A 14,533-nucleotide genomic window follows, 5' to 3' on the forward strand; every position below is an offset into this window, starting at 1 on the left:
ATATATCTATCTATCTATCTATTATATAGTGCCTTTTGTATCTATCTATCTATTATATAGTGCCTTTCATATATCTATCTATCTATCTATTATATAGTGCCTTTCATATATCTATCTATCTATTATATAGTGCCTTTCATATATCTATCTATCTATTATATAGTGCCTTTTGTATCTATCTATCTATCTATCTATCTATCTATTATATAGTGCCTTTCATATATCTATCTATCTATCTATCTATTATATAGTGCCTTTCATATATCTATCTATCTATCTATCATCCTTTCTGTTGAAAGTAGAGTAAATTATTATGCAGGCTGAGAGGGGTTCCCAAAGTTTTTCATATGACTGTATATACATATAAATACATAGTGTGGCAGATGACCAGGTACCTTGTCCCACCGGGACACTTGGAGAAGTGAAGGACCGGGAGAGGGGCAATATCTTCCCTGGGGTGCAAGAGGGCAGCACCCCTGGATTGCATCAAGGCCATGGATATGGATATGGGAAGCTCAACCCTTTAGGAGTCCATGGCCACCACCAGGGGGCTCCCATACAGCTCTGGAGCCTTGGCATGCCGCACTTCCTCCACACCCGGATGTTAATCAGGAAGCTCCTGGAGCACTTCCTGGTGCAATATAAAAGGAGGCTGCCTCAATCCACTTGGGGAACCAGAATCGTGTGGAAGAGGATGGAGCTTGCGAGAGAGGAGTGGAGACGGCAGAAGAAAGAGATAAGGACCAAGTTGGCTGGTGATTTGTGTATTGGTGTTGTGTGCGGTGAAAAGAAAATAAAAAGCGTGTATTTATTCGACGTCTGGCTGTCTCTGTGTCTGTCTGAGTCCGGGGCATCTTTCACAATATATTATACATATTATCTCTCTGTTGAGCGCATTACCGTAAAGTCTGCTTCTCAGACCCCGAGGTATCTTGCTCACTTTCCCCTCATTGATGGCGGCTCTCCTACGCGTTTATTCCTCCTCGTGTGTCATACTCCCACACACTTCCTCTTTCAATCGCATCACCGGAGCCAAACTGGCCAATCAGAAGGCTCCAAGGGATCAAACACACACATACACACACTGACCTTGGCATTTTATTATATAGTAGATTTGTTATCGTTTACTAGGCCTCTATGGACATTTAATCAGAGGGTGAAAAATGATAAATTTCAAACGTAAGCACGTAGGGTATCGTTTTCACATATTTCAAGGTCAGTGATTACAAATATGATGTTATTTTTGATTTTTGATCCTTTAATAGCAATCTAGCCCACTATCAGAGGGTGAAAAACAGCAGATTTCTATTAACCTTGAGAATATATAGTCTTTAAATATTGAAATCGAAGGACGCAATTTAATATTTTAAATATCCGATGCCACTCTTCTCGTTTATCTTACACGTCCAACCTCAGGAAAAAAACAAATCAATACATTTCTCATGAGCACCCCAAATTGAGGCGGCTCGCGCTTTTACTTTGAGGCCGGTGATACGCCTCTCGTCCACTTCTCTCCGCAGAGCAGCAGTCAGCAGGTACCAACATTGATCCCGACTGAGTGCGGCAAAAATGCCGGCTAAATGTTAACAGCCGTCTTGCAATTATTTGTCTCTGCAGTTGCACTAAACGATGCCACTTAGAGCGAAGCCACTCTAGGGAGACGAGCGCGGCTTCCTGAGGCACACCAGCCAGTTTACACACTCCGCCATTATCAGTGAAAGGCCACAAATCACAGCCGTTAGCCAGGGGTCGACTGAGGACAGATCCATAAAGCGTAAAGCTTTTAAAGCTCGTTAGTTGGGGGGCAGCTGTGCAAATGTTTACTCTCAGGCTGAGTGTTTTTTGGACCGAAAAAACGTTAAAACGTGCAGAGCTTTATTGTAAAGCGCCTTGCAAGGGTACTCGTTTGTAATCATACGTACATAAACATTAACAAAGTTGGCGTATTTCAAACTCTGACAGAGCTGGGGACCAACATTTTGAGTTGATGACTTTGGAAAGTTCATTCATACTTGGATTTTCCTGACAATGTCTTTCCCTAATCAAGAGTCTTGTGGAGTCTGAGCCTATTCTGGTGGCATTTAATACAAGGCAGGAACGACCCCAGATGGGACACTACCTTCATTTATCTGTTGTATTAGTTTTATTTGTTTTTATGCATTGTCCACACACGTGTGCTTAACGAAAGTAATTCCACACCGGATCAGGGGGTAGCGGAGTGCACTAACTCTTTTTCTCACTTACTTGCACACCGCCTGACCCCGATGACTTCACTTCTGGTTTCCCGGGCTCCGTGATGATGTCACTGCCAGTTCCGGCCCCTAGGATGATGTCACTTCCGGACTCGAACCCATAGACGAAGACCCTTCCGGTTCCAGCCCTTTTGATTACGTCACGTCCGGGTCTGAGCCTATGGAGGACGACCCTTTTGGTTCCACCCTAGATGACCTCATTTCCTCTTCTGGCCGCCATCTTACCTCCATACCATCAGTTCCGTATTGAACTCAAACCTGTGCACATCACTGGCCTAACTTATACCTTTTTTGTAACAATATACGGGTGGTTGGCCCAAAACTTTTCTCGACTTTTGTGTCTGCTTATTGTGACAGCATCATCTTTCTATAAAGAAAACCATCTCAGAGCACTGGTTTCCAGGCCCTGTGATGATGTCACTTTCCGGTTCCGGGCCCTGTGATGACATCACTTCTGGTAACGAACCTATGCATGAAGACCCTTCCGGTTTCCATCCCTTTTTACGTCACGTCCGGGTCTGAGCTCATGGAGGAGGAACCTTCCGGTTCTGCCTAGATGACCTAATTTCCTGTTCTGACCTTTAAAGCAGCCATCTTACCTCCATACCATCAGTTCCATATTGAACTCAAACCTATGCATATCAGTGGCCTAATTTATACCTTTTTTGTAACAATATACGGGTGGTTGGCCCAAACCTTTTTGACTTTTTGCGTCTACTTTTGTGACAACATCATCTTTCTATAAAGAAAACCATCTCAGATCACTCAGCCAATCAAGATCTATAGAATGTGGACAAAAGGAGTGCCAGTTACAAATACAAAATGGGAGACACTGACCTACAGGAAGCAACCACTGAAAAAGATTGGGGTTAGGTTCACAGATTGTTTAACATCCAAGTCAGAAACTGCAGAGTGTTTGGGGGTCGCTCTGGAAACAACTAGGTGGGGCAAAAACACTCATAAACATTTTATGAACCAAATGAGAGTTGGTTGGAGGTTCCTCCTGACGTTTAGCACTTTAGCTCAGTTAGAACATTAGAACAATCTGGACGAGAACAGGCCATCCAGCCCAACAAAGCTCGCCAGTCTTATCCACTTAATCCTTCTTAAGTGACATCAAGTCGAGTTTGGAAAGTCCCTGAAGTCCTACTGTCTACCACACGACTCGGTCGCTTATTCAGTGTGGTTCTCTGGGTAAAGAAAAACTTCCTAATATTTGTGTGAAATTTACCCTTCACAAGTTTCCAAATGTGTCCCCGTGTTCTTGATGAACTCATTTTAAAGTCACCGTCTTGATCCACTGGACTAATTCACTTCATCATGTTAAACACTTCAATCAGGTCTGCTCTTCATCTCCTATAAAGGCTCAGCTCTTTGAATCTCCCCTCATAACTCATCCCCTGTAGCCCTGAATCAGCCTGGTCACTCTTCTCTGCACCACCTCCAGTGCTGCTATGTCTTTATGGAGACTAAAACCGCACACAGGACTCCAGGTGAGACCTCATTAGTGTGTTATAAAGCTTGAGCAGAACCTACTGTGACTTGTACTCCACACATCAAGGCGCTATATAACCTGTGTCATAAACTTGACAAAGAGACACAAAAAGATTTGGGGTACTCACCCGTGTATTGGTTTCCTGGCTGCAAAATTGGCTGAATAAATGTATTACAGATTAGAGTCAACTACAGAACTGGTTTGAGATTTTCACAATGGTGGTTTCAAAGGCAAGCAGAGGAAGTAACGTCATCAATGGGGCCGGAAGTGGTGTCATCAGGGCTGGGACTGGAAGTGTTATCATCAATGGGGGCAGAACCAGAAGTGGTGTCATCATGGGCGGGACCAGAAGTGACATCATCAATGGGGGTGGAACCAGAAGTAGTGTCATCAAGGGTGGGGCTGGAAGTGACTTCATCAATGGGGGCGGAACCAGAAGTGGTGTCATCATAGGTGGGACCAGAAGTGACATCATCAATGGGGGTGGAACCAGAAGTAGTGTCATCATAGGTGGGACCAGAAGTGACATCATCAGTGGGGGTGGAATCAGAAGTGATGTCATCAGGGCCAGGACCAGAAGTGACATCATCAATGGGGTCGGAACCAGAAGTGACGTCATCAGAGCCAGGAGTTTCCCATAACTGGTCTGCAGAGAAGTGAGATAAAGAGTCGCTGCACTTCGCCACCCCCTGGTCTGGCGTGAAATTCCTCTCATTCAGGCCCCTTAGCTGCCTCCCATACGCACATGCGTGTGACACCTGACATTCTGTTAGCCTTCTTAATGTCTTCTGAACACATGTAATTCGTGATTAATGTAAAGTCCTGAGAAGGGGAGTGGTCCCTCTTGAAGTTTTGCATGGCTCAATTCATTCATGATCATTGCAAGGTTCAGGGAAGAGGGGCACCTTGGAAGTGAGCGACTCAACTGATCGAGAATTGACAATTAACTTGAATCAGATACAAGAATTAGCCAGAGTGTAAATTGAGCTAAGTAGAGCTCAAGGACAAGACAGACATGATGACAATATCCATTGTTTCTACATGTGGTGGGAAACTTACAAAGCAATGTACAAACACTTACTGCAGATTTTCCCCGATCTAATCAATGCAACAAAGTGATTAAAAGGGCAAATAAAACATTAGGTTATGTGGTGAAAACATCCATCCATCCAGCTATATCCTAACTACAGGGTCACGGGGGTCTGCTGGAGCCAAAACAGGGCACAAGACAGGAAGCAAAACCCCGGGCATGGCGCCAGCCTACCACATGGCACGCACAAATACACTCCAAGCACAATTGAGAATCGCCAATACACCTAACCTGCATGTCTTTGGACTGGGAGGAAACCGGAGTATCCAGAGAAAACCCACACAGACACGGGGAGAACATGCAAACTGTACACAGGGAGGACCCGGGAAGCAAACCCAGGTCTCCTAACTGCGAGACAGCAGCGCTACCCACTGAGCCACCATGCCGCCAAGGAATGTTTATGACCTCCAAAATTAAATTAAAGTAATACATTTCATCACATGTTATTGCTGCTATTTTCCTGAGGTAAGGATACATTTCCGTTCATTTATTTGTTCGCAGCTACCACCGTGAGTGGAACTTTCAGATAAATAAAGAAGTCAAGAAAAAAAAAGTACAAAACTACACCTGGGTCCGAAAATATTTAGTGAAACACTATCATTTTTCATAAAATGGTTCTGAAATGTGTAAATCTAGAATCCACTTCAGTAAAGTTCCGTTCAGTTAAGTGCCTGTATGTCCATCTGGTTTCTGTGTCTCTGTCATTCCAACAAATGGTGGATCACAAACATTTGTAGTGATAAAATATATTGCATTTTTCATTCCAACAGATGGCGCATCACAAACAGGAAAACTGCTTTTATGAATCCCATACCAGATGGCATATAACAGAAACATGTGTTGTATTTAATATTCTAACAGATGGTGCATCACAAACATTTCTACTAATGTATTTTGTTACTTCTACTACTACTACTAATACTAAAGTTGATTCTTGGCTCGGGGGGCACCACTAGGGCAAAGCTTGGTCAGGAATGGTAGCAGACAGGTGGGAGTGAGGTGAAGACTTTTAGAGGATGGTCTGGTGGGTGTCAAGGAGGGCAGCAAACATCAGGGACAGACTGATATTCTGGGATTGGACTGCTGAAGACTGCTGGGGTCAAGTCATTTTCTCTGACGAATCTCCTTACTGATTGTTTGGGGCATCCAGAAAAAAGAAAAGGTGAGCGGTGCTGCCATCAGTCCTGTGTCGTGCCAACAACAATGCATCCTGGGACCATTCATGTCAGCCAAGGCAGCGGGCTAACTTACCATTTGGCCTAAGAACACAGCCATGAATAAAGCATGGGATCAAAACCAATTCTGAGAGCAACTTCTCCCAACCATCTAAGAACAGTTTGGTGACCAACAATGATGGAGTACCGGGCCATAAGGCAAAAGTGACAACTAAGTGGCTCAGGGAATAAAATATCGAAATTTGGTGTCCATGGCCAGGAAACTCCCCAGACCTTTAATCACATTGAGAACTTGTGGTCAATCCTCAAGAGACGGGTGGAGAAACCAAAAACCCACCCATTCTGATTATACAAGAATGGGCTGCCATGAGTCAGGATTTGGCCCAGAAGTTGACTGTTTGTATGAAAATGTGCTATATAAATAAATGTTGTTGTTGTTGTTGACTGAGAGACAGCATGTCAGGTCGAATTGCAGAGGTCTTGAAAAAGAAAGAAGGGCCAACACTGCAAATATGGACTCTGCGCATAAACTTCATGTCATTGTCAATAAAAGCTGTAAGAGCGAATCTTAGAAAGTTAAAGTTTTGAGTTAAACTCATATGAATGTTTGCTTAATTTGAATAGAACATAATGTCTTTCAGGGCGGCATGGCTGCTGCCTCACAGTTAGGAGATCCGGGTTTGTTTCCCAAGTCCTCGCTGCATGGAGTTTGCATGTTCTTCCCTTGTCTGCGTGGGTTTCCCCCCACAGTCCAAATATATACAGAAAAGGTGGACTGGCATTTCTAAACTGACCCTAGTGTGTGCTTGGTGTGTGTGTGTGTACCCTGTGGTGGGCTGGCTCCCTGCCTGGGGTTTGTTTCCTGCCTTGCGACCTGTTTTGGCTGGGACTGGCTCCAGCAGACCCCCGTGACCCTGTAGTTAGGATATAGCAGGTTGGATAATGGATGGATGGATAATAAATAATAATAATTATTATAATAATAATAAGTAATAATAATAATAATAATAATAATAATAATCTGCAGTGGGTTTGTTTCCTGCCTTGTGCCCTGTGTTGGCTGGGATTGGCTCCAGCAGAGCCCCGTGACCTTGTAGTTAAGATATAGCAGGTTGGATAATGGATGGATGGATAATAATAATAATAATAATAATAATAATAATAATAATAATAATAATTATTATTATTATTATTATTATTATAAAAAATAAGTAATAATAATAATAATAATAATAATCTGCAGTGGGCTGGCACCCTTGCCCAGGGTTTGTTTCCTGCCTTGTGCCCTGTGTTGGCTGGGATTGGCTCCAGCAGACCCCCGTGACCCTGTAGTTAGGATATAGCAGGTTGGATAATGGATAGATGGATAATAAATAATAATAATTATTATAATAAAAATAAGTAATAATAATAATAATAATCTGCAGTGTGTTTGTTTCCTGCTTTGCACCCTGTGTTGGCTGGGATTGGCTCCAGCAGAGCCCTGTGACCTTGTAGTTAGGATATAGCAGGTTGGATAATGGATGGATGAATGGATGGATAATAAAAATAATGATAATAATAATATATTATAAAAAATAAGTAATAATAATAATAATAATAATAATAATCTGCAGTGGGCTGGCACCCTTGCCCATGGTTTGTTTCCTGCCTTGTGCCCTGCGTTGGCTGGGATTGGCTCCAGCAGACCCCCGTGACCCTGTAGTTAGGATATAGCGGGTTGGATGATGGATAGATGGATGGATAATTTCTTTCATAGTTAATGGTATAGTCTTTTCCCCGTATACGTTAATAAGAGACAGAACTTTCTTGCTATAACTCAGATACAGTGTGATAATTGTTTCAGTTGTGTTCAGAACAGGTCCCAGTACACAGGGACTTAAAAGACCCATTTTCTACTCAGAGATAGGCATACAGTTTTTTGACCGTTTTGAAATGGTTCAGAAATATTGAGTAAATAGTGACGATTTGAGATGTAACAAGATTTAAGCTTTTTCTTAACAAGAATTTTTCTTTGTTTTTGCTGTTTTACTTTGAAATTTAACTAAACTTTTAACAAAGATATTTTGTCTGTGGAATCATTTTTGCACGTCAGGCTTTTTGTCGAATCCCATTTTTTGAGTTAGAGCTGCTGAACGCAAGCTACAAAGGCCTTTGAAACTTCGGAAATGCTTTTAATTCTACTTCAATAGGCCATAGAAACATCTGACCAAAAAAATCTAAAGACACTGAAGCAGCAAACTTTGTGAAAAGCAACACTTGGGTCATTCTCCAAAACTTGTGGCCACGACTGTAAATCAAGGAAGGTTACAGTATATAATTATAATAATTATAATTCACTACCCCCACCCCAACGCGAGCGGCAGAGACGCAAAGTGGCAAAAGGACAGCTGCTGTACAGGCTTTAAAATGACCGACAGGCAGCCCGACAGCAGCAACAGCAGCAGAGAGACAGCAGATGATGTGATGGCACCTCCTCAGCATGCGTTCAGCTGCCGACCCCCCATGACAATGCAAGCAGCATTATAAGTCCTGCAAGAAACAGATTTAACCACACCCGGGGCTGGAAATTTAGGACAAGTATTGTTTTTACAATGTCACGCGAGACGAGGCAGTGAGCCATCATTTAAAACAAGTTCACGGACATCTCATCTAGCAGTTGTTGGATTGCTGTTGGCAGACACGCTTCATGTGCTCCCAGCTCTTAAAACAACGACAAGCGGCAAGCAAAACACGCAGCTCGCCAGCAGATGATCAGAACGCTTCTCCTTAGCGTGCGTTCAGCCAACCTAACCCTCGCCCCCTAACCTTCACAACGTGAGCGGCAGAGGTGCAAGTTGGCAAAAGGACAGCTGCTGTACAGGCTTTGAAATGATCAGGCAACGACACAAGCAGAACAGGCAGCTCGCCAGCAGCAAAAAGGCAGCAGATGATCCGACGGCATCTCCTTAGCGTGCATTCAGCCGCCCCGCCTGGGGCTGGAAATAAAGGACAAGTATTGTTTTTACAACATCACGCGAGAAATGGCAGTGAGCCATCATTTAAAACAAGTCCACAGACATCTAACCTAGCAGCTGTTGGATTGCTGTTGGCAGACACGCATCATGTACTCCCAGCTCTTAAAACAACGACAAGCAAAACACGCAACTCACCAGCAGCAGAAAGCCAGCAGATGATCTGACCGCTTCTCCTTAGTGTGCGTTCAGCCACCCTATCCACCCCTCTTTACAACGCGAATGGCAGAGACACAAAGCGGCAAAAGGACAGCTTTGAAATGATCGATGGGCAGCGAGACAAGCAGAACAGGCAGCTCGCCAGCAGGACAAAAGCCAGGAGATGACCCGACGGCATCTCCTTAGTGTGCGTTCAGCCGCCGCCCCCAAGACACTTCACAATGTGAGCAGCCTTATATGTCCTGTGAGAAAGAGATGCAACCACGCCCGGGGCCGGACATAAAGGACAAGTATTGTTTTTACAACGTCACGCGAGACAAGGCAGTGAGCCATCATTTAAAACAAGTCCACAGACATCTGCTGTAAAGGCTTTGAAATGTTAGGGCAACGAGACGAGCAGAACAGGCAGCTCGCCAGCAGCAGAAAGACAGCAGATGATCCGACGGCATCTCCTTAGCGTGCGTTCAGCCACACCACCTTCACAACGTGGGCAGCGTTATACGTCCTTCGAGAAAGAGATGTAACCACGCCCGGGGCTGGAAATAAAATATTGTTTTTACAAAAGTTTTAAAATAAAAGTGAAAGTAATGCATATGTAACAACTCCCATGAAGCTAACAATCTCTTTAAATTGTATATCCGGTAAGCTAAACCAGGGGGTGGGCGAGCGAAGCAACAACAACAATATTTATTTATATAGCACATTTTCATACAAACAGTAGCTCAAAGTGCTTTACATATTAAAGAATAGAAAAATAAAAGACACAATAAGAAAACAAAATAAATCAACATTAATTAACATCGAATAAGAGTAAGGTTCAATGGCGGAGCCCCCTAGTCTGCATAAAAACGATAACCCATTCCAAAGCTACGCGTAAAATTGGCAAAGTGAAGCATAGAGAGAGAGACAGGACAGCAGAGGACGAAGACAGAGCCTTGAGGAACTCCTCGTGTGACGGGCACTGAGCTGGACAGGCTGCTAACAGACTCTTGGTGATCATTCAGGTAGGACTTAAAGCACTGGAGGGCAGTTACAGAGATACCCAGAATGCTCTTTGTTCTGGACAGCTGAATATCACACTTCACAGTAGTGTAGTAGAGTGTAATGAATATTGACAGTATGACATGCCGCACTAAGACCTAACAGAAGTAACCTCCTTCAGTGTAAATGCAGTTAAGGCTGAGGTGGACCCGGTGGGACGTGCACTTGGGTGGCAGATAAACCCTTAAACCGCCAGAACCAGCTACCCAGTGCAATTTGCCCGCACACCAGAGCCGAGTATATTCGGCGGCGTACATTCATTGAACTCCACAACCGGCGATAGTCGCTTCCTAGTGCAAGTTTCCGGCACGCTGGAGCTGTCTGACTAGTATCTCAGAATGGATGAATAGTAATTTTCTCAAGTTAAATAAAGAGAAAACTGAAATTTTAGTGATCAGCAATAATGGATGCAATGAGGCTATTAGAAATAAACTGGATACATTAGGATTAAAAGTCAAGACGGAGGTAAAAAGCTTAGGGGTGATTGTTGACTGTAATCTGAATTTTAAATCACATATTCATCAGACCACTAGGACAGCATTTTTTCACTTAAGAAACGTAAGTAAAGTTAGACCTCTTATATCACTGAAAGATGCTGAGAAATTAATTCACGCGTTTGTTTTCAGTCGACTAGATTACTGCAACGCACTCCTCTCAGGACCACCCAAGAAAGACATAAATCAGTTACAACGAGTGCAGAATGGAGCTGCTAGAATCCTAACTAGGAAAAGAAAATCCGAGCACATTTCACAGTTTTGATGTCACTACACTGGTTACCTGTGTCATTCAGGATTGACTTTAAAATTCTGCTTATAGTTTATAAAGCCTTAAATAATCTCGCCCCATCTTATATATCGGAATGTCTGACACCTTATATTCCAAATCGTAACCTCAGATCCTCAAATGAGTGTCTCCTTAGAATTCCAAGGACAAAACTTAAAAGAAGTGGTGAGGCGGGTGGCCTTCTGCTGTTATGCACCTAAAATCTGGAATAGCCTGCCAATAGGAATTCACCAGGCTGGTACAGTAGAGCACTTTAAAACACTGCTGAAAACACATTACTTTAACATGGCCTTTCTATAACTTCATTTTAATCGTAATTTAACTTAATCCTGATACTCTATATGTTCAATCTCCTCAAAATAACTATTCATGGTGGCTCTAAAATCGGTACTGACCCCTACTCTCTCTTCCGTTTCTTTTTCCGGTTTCTTTGTGGCGTTGGCCTGCGCCACCACCATCTACTCAAAGCTTCATGATGCTCCAACAATGATGGATGGATTAAAAGGCAGAAGTCTACGTGACCATCATCATCAAGCCCTTCCGTGAGAACCCTAAATCCAAAGAGGACTGTTTCATTGATGTTAGGTAGAATGCCCAGAGGGGACTGGGTGGTCTCATGGTCTGGAATCCCTACAGATTTTATTTTTCTCCAGCCGTCTGGAGTTTTTTTTGTTTTTTCTGTCCCCCCTGGCCATTGAACCTTACTCTTATTCGATGTTAATTAATGTTGATTTATTTTGTTTTATAATTGTGTCTTTCATTTTTCTATTCTTTAATATGTAAAGCACTTTGAGCTACTGTTTGTATGAAAATGTGCTATAGAAATAAATGTTGTTGTTGTTGTTGTTGATCAATCAGTGCCATACATTCGTTGAGCAGCCAGCTCATGACCACTGGCGCCCCCTAGTGAAAGAGCATCACGGTCCGTGGGATTCAGTCTCTGCACTAGAGGAGCCTGCCAGCATCAGCATTGGCCTCTGTGTGCTTTCGTGCAGCCAGTTCAAGCAAAGTTGGCTTGGTGATTTATTGAATTTCATCAATGGCGTCAGTTGCACCTTGTACATATCATAATACATTGTTCTGGTAGTTTTTAAATAGTTTTTACAGTTCATTGGCAGTGTGTAAAGTGATCCGTGTTGCAGCAATTGTGATGCTCTTTGCATGAAATAAAATGTGTTCCATTAAAATTTCACGTTTCTTGGTGAAATGTGACGTTTACATAAAAGTGCAGCAAAAACGTATATGGCGTCCGGGGTGCATTAACCCACCAAGTACGTGGCAGTTTAAGAGTTAAGGGCTCTGGTGATGGCAGGTACCCACCGAACCAGGCATTGATCGGGTTTGCTAATTTCTTCTTTCTTCCTCCCTCTGCAGAACAGAAGACTATAACAATTCAACCTCTGACATCACCTCCATTGTCTGCCATCCTGGACCTGCCCGTACCTACTGTATCTGGAAGGCATATGACCAGCAGTTTGGCCATCCTAGAGTTCGTTCTATTCTGAACTTCAGTCTTAAAAGACTCCTTCACATTTACTGCGTGTGTTGTTTGTTTATTTAAAATGACGAGGGTGTTGTACCGTGTTAGTCAAGCAAAATGACACCTTTCATTAGCTAACAATAAAGATTACAATATGCAGGCTTTCAGGCAACATCTAATTATATGGGGTCACCAAGGTGGGGCCCCCAACTCTTTCAAGTTGTCGTGTCTCCTATTGCAGTGTAATGAACCACATTGCGGAGTTAAGGCTGGAAAACTTTTAGGAAAGGATTCTGCTGCCATCTAGTGAATCACAAAGCATCATGCAGCAAATAAAATCACAGATATTCCCACACGTTCTGCCACTTTATGATAACTCCTCAATATTTAAAAAATAAGAAGGGGATTAGTCCAGTGGATCGAGACGGTGACTTTAAAATGAGTTCATCAAGGACATGGGGACACCGTTGTAAACTTGTGAAGAGTAAATTTCACACAAACATTAGCAAGTTTTTCTTTACACAAAAAAATGATAGACACTTGGAATAAGCGACCAAGTAGTGTGGTAGACAGTAAGACTTTAGGGACTTTCAAAACTCGACTTGATGTTACTTACGAAGGATTAAGTGGATAGGACTGGTGAGCTTTGTTGGGCTGAATGGCCTGTTCTCGTCTAGAGTGTTTTAACTGCAGGTCTGACATTGTGGTCAGTAACACAGGAGCGCCGCAGGGGACTGTACTTTCTCCGGTCCTGTTCAGCCAACATACATCGGACTTCCAATACAACTTGGAGTCCTGCCTCGTGCAAAAGTTCACTGACGACACTGCTATTGTGGGCTCCATCAAGAGTGGGCAGGAGGAGGAGTATAGGAACCTAATCAAGGACTTTGTTAAATGGTGAGACTCAAACCACCTACACCTGAACACCAGCAAAACCAATGAACTGGTGGTGGATTTTAGGAGGCCCAGGCCCCTCATGGACCCCATGATCATCAGAGGTGACTGTGCAGAGGGTGCAGACCTATAAATACCTTGGAGTGCAGCTGGATGATAAACTGGACTGGACTGCCAATACTGATGCTCTGTGCTAGAGAGGACAGAGCTGACTATACTTCATTAGAAGGCTGGCGTCCTTCAACATCTATAATAAGATGCTGCAGATGTTCTATCAGACGGTTGTGGTAAGCGCCCTCGTCTACGCGGTGGTGTGCTGGGGAGGCAGCATAAAGAAGAGGGACACCTCACGCCTGGACACACTGATGAGGAAGGCAGGCTCTATTGTAGACATGGAGCTGGACAGTTTGACATCCGTGGCAGAGCGACGGGCGCTGAGCAGACTCCTGTCAATCATGGAGAATCCACTGCATCCACTGAACAGGATCATCTCCAGACAGAGGAGCAGCTTCAGCGACAGACTGCTATCACCGTCCTGCTCCACTGACAGACTGAGGAGACCCCACACTATGCGACTCTTCAATTCCACCAGGCTGGTTAAACGTTAACATTATACAAAGTTATTGTCCATTATACCTGCATTGTTATTACTCTTTAATTTAATATTGTTTTTATCAGTATGCTCCTGCTGGAGTATGGGAATTTCTCCTTGGGGATTAATAAAGTATCTATCTATCTATCTATCTATCTATCTATCTATCTATCTATCTATCTATCTATCTAATGTTCTAACTGAGCTAAAGTGCTAAACGTCAAGAGGAACTTCCAACCAGAACTCTCATTTGGTCCATAAAATGTTTCTGAGTGTTTTTGCCCCACCTAGTTGTTTCCAGAGCCCCCCCCAACCACTCTGCAGTTTCTGACTTGGATGTTAAAAATGATCTGTGAACCTAAACCCTTCAGTCTTTTTCAGTGGTTGCTTCCCGTAGGTCAGTGTCTCCCATTTTGGATTTGTAACTGGCATTCCTTTTGTCCACATTCTATAGATCTTGATTGGCTGAGTGATCTGAGATGGTTTTCTTTATAGAAAGATGATGTTGTCACAAAAAGTAGACGCAAAAGTCAAAAAAAGGTTTGGGCCAACCACCCG

General features: G+C 43.3%; 1 protein-coding gene across 2 annotated transcripts in view; it reads right to left on the minus strand.

Annotated features, from left to right (window-relative positions):
- Window positions 1–14,533, minus strand: part of myo16 (myosin XVI) — a 743,507-nt gene that overhangs the window by 339,902 nt on the left and 389,072 nt on the right. The gene's annotated exons all lie outside the window — the stretch shown is intronic.

This window comes from Polypterus senegalus, chromosome 2, assembly GCF_016835505.1.
Source record: "Polypterus senegalus isolate Bchr_013 chromosome 2, ASM1683550v1, whole genome shotgun sequence".
NCBI lineage: Eukaryota > Metazoa > Chordata > Cladistia > Polypteriformes > Polypteridae > Polypterus > Polypterus senegalus.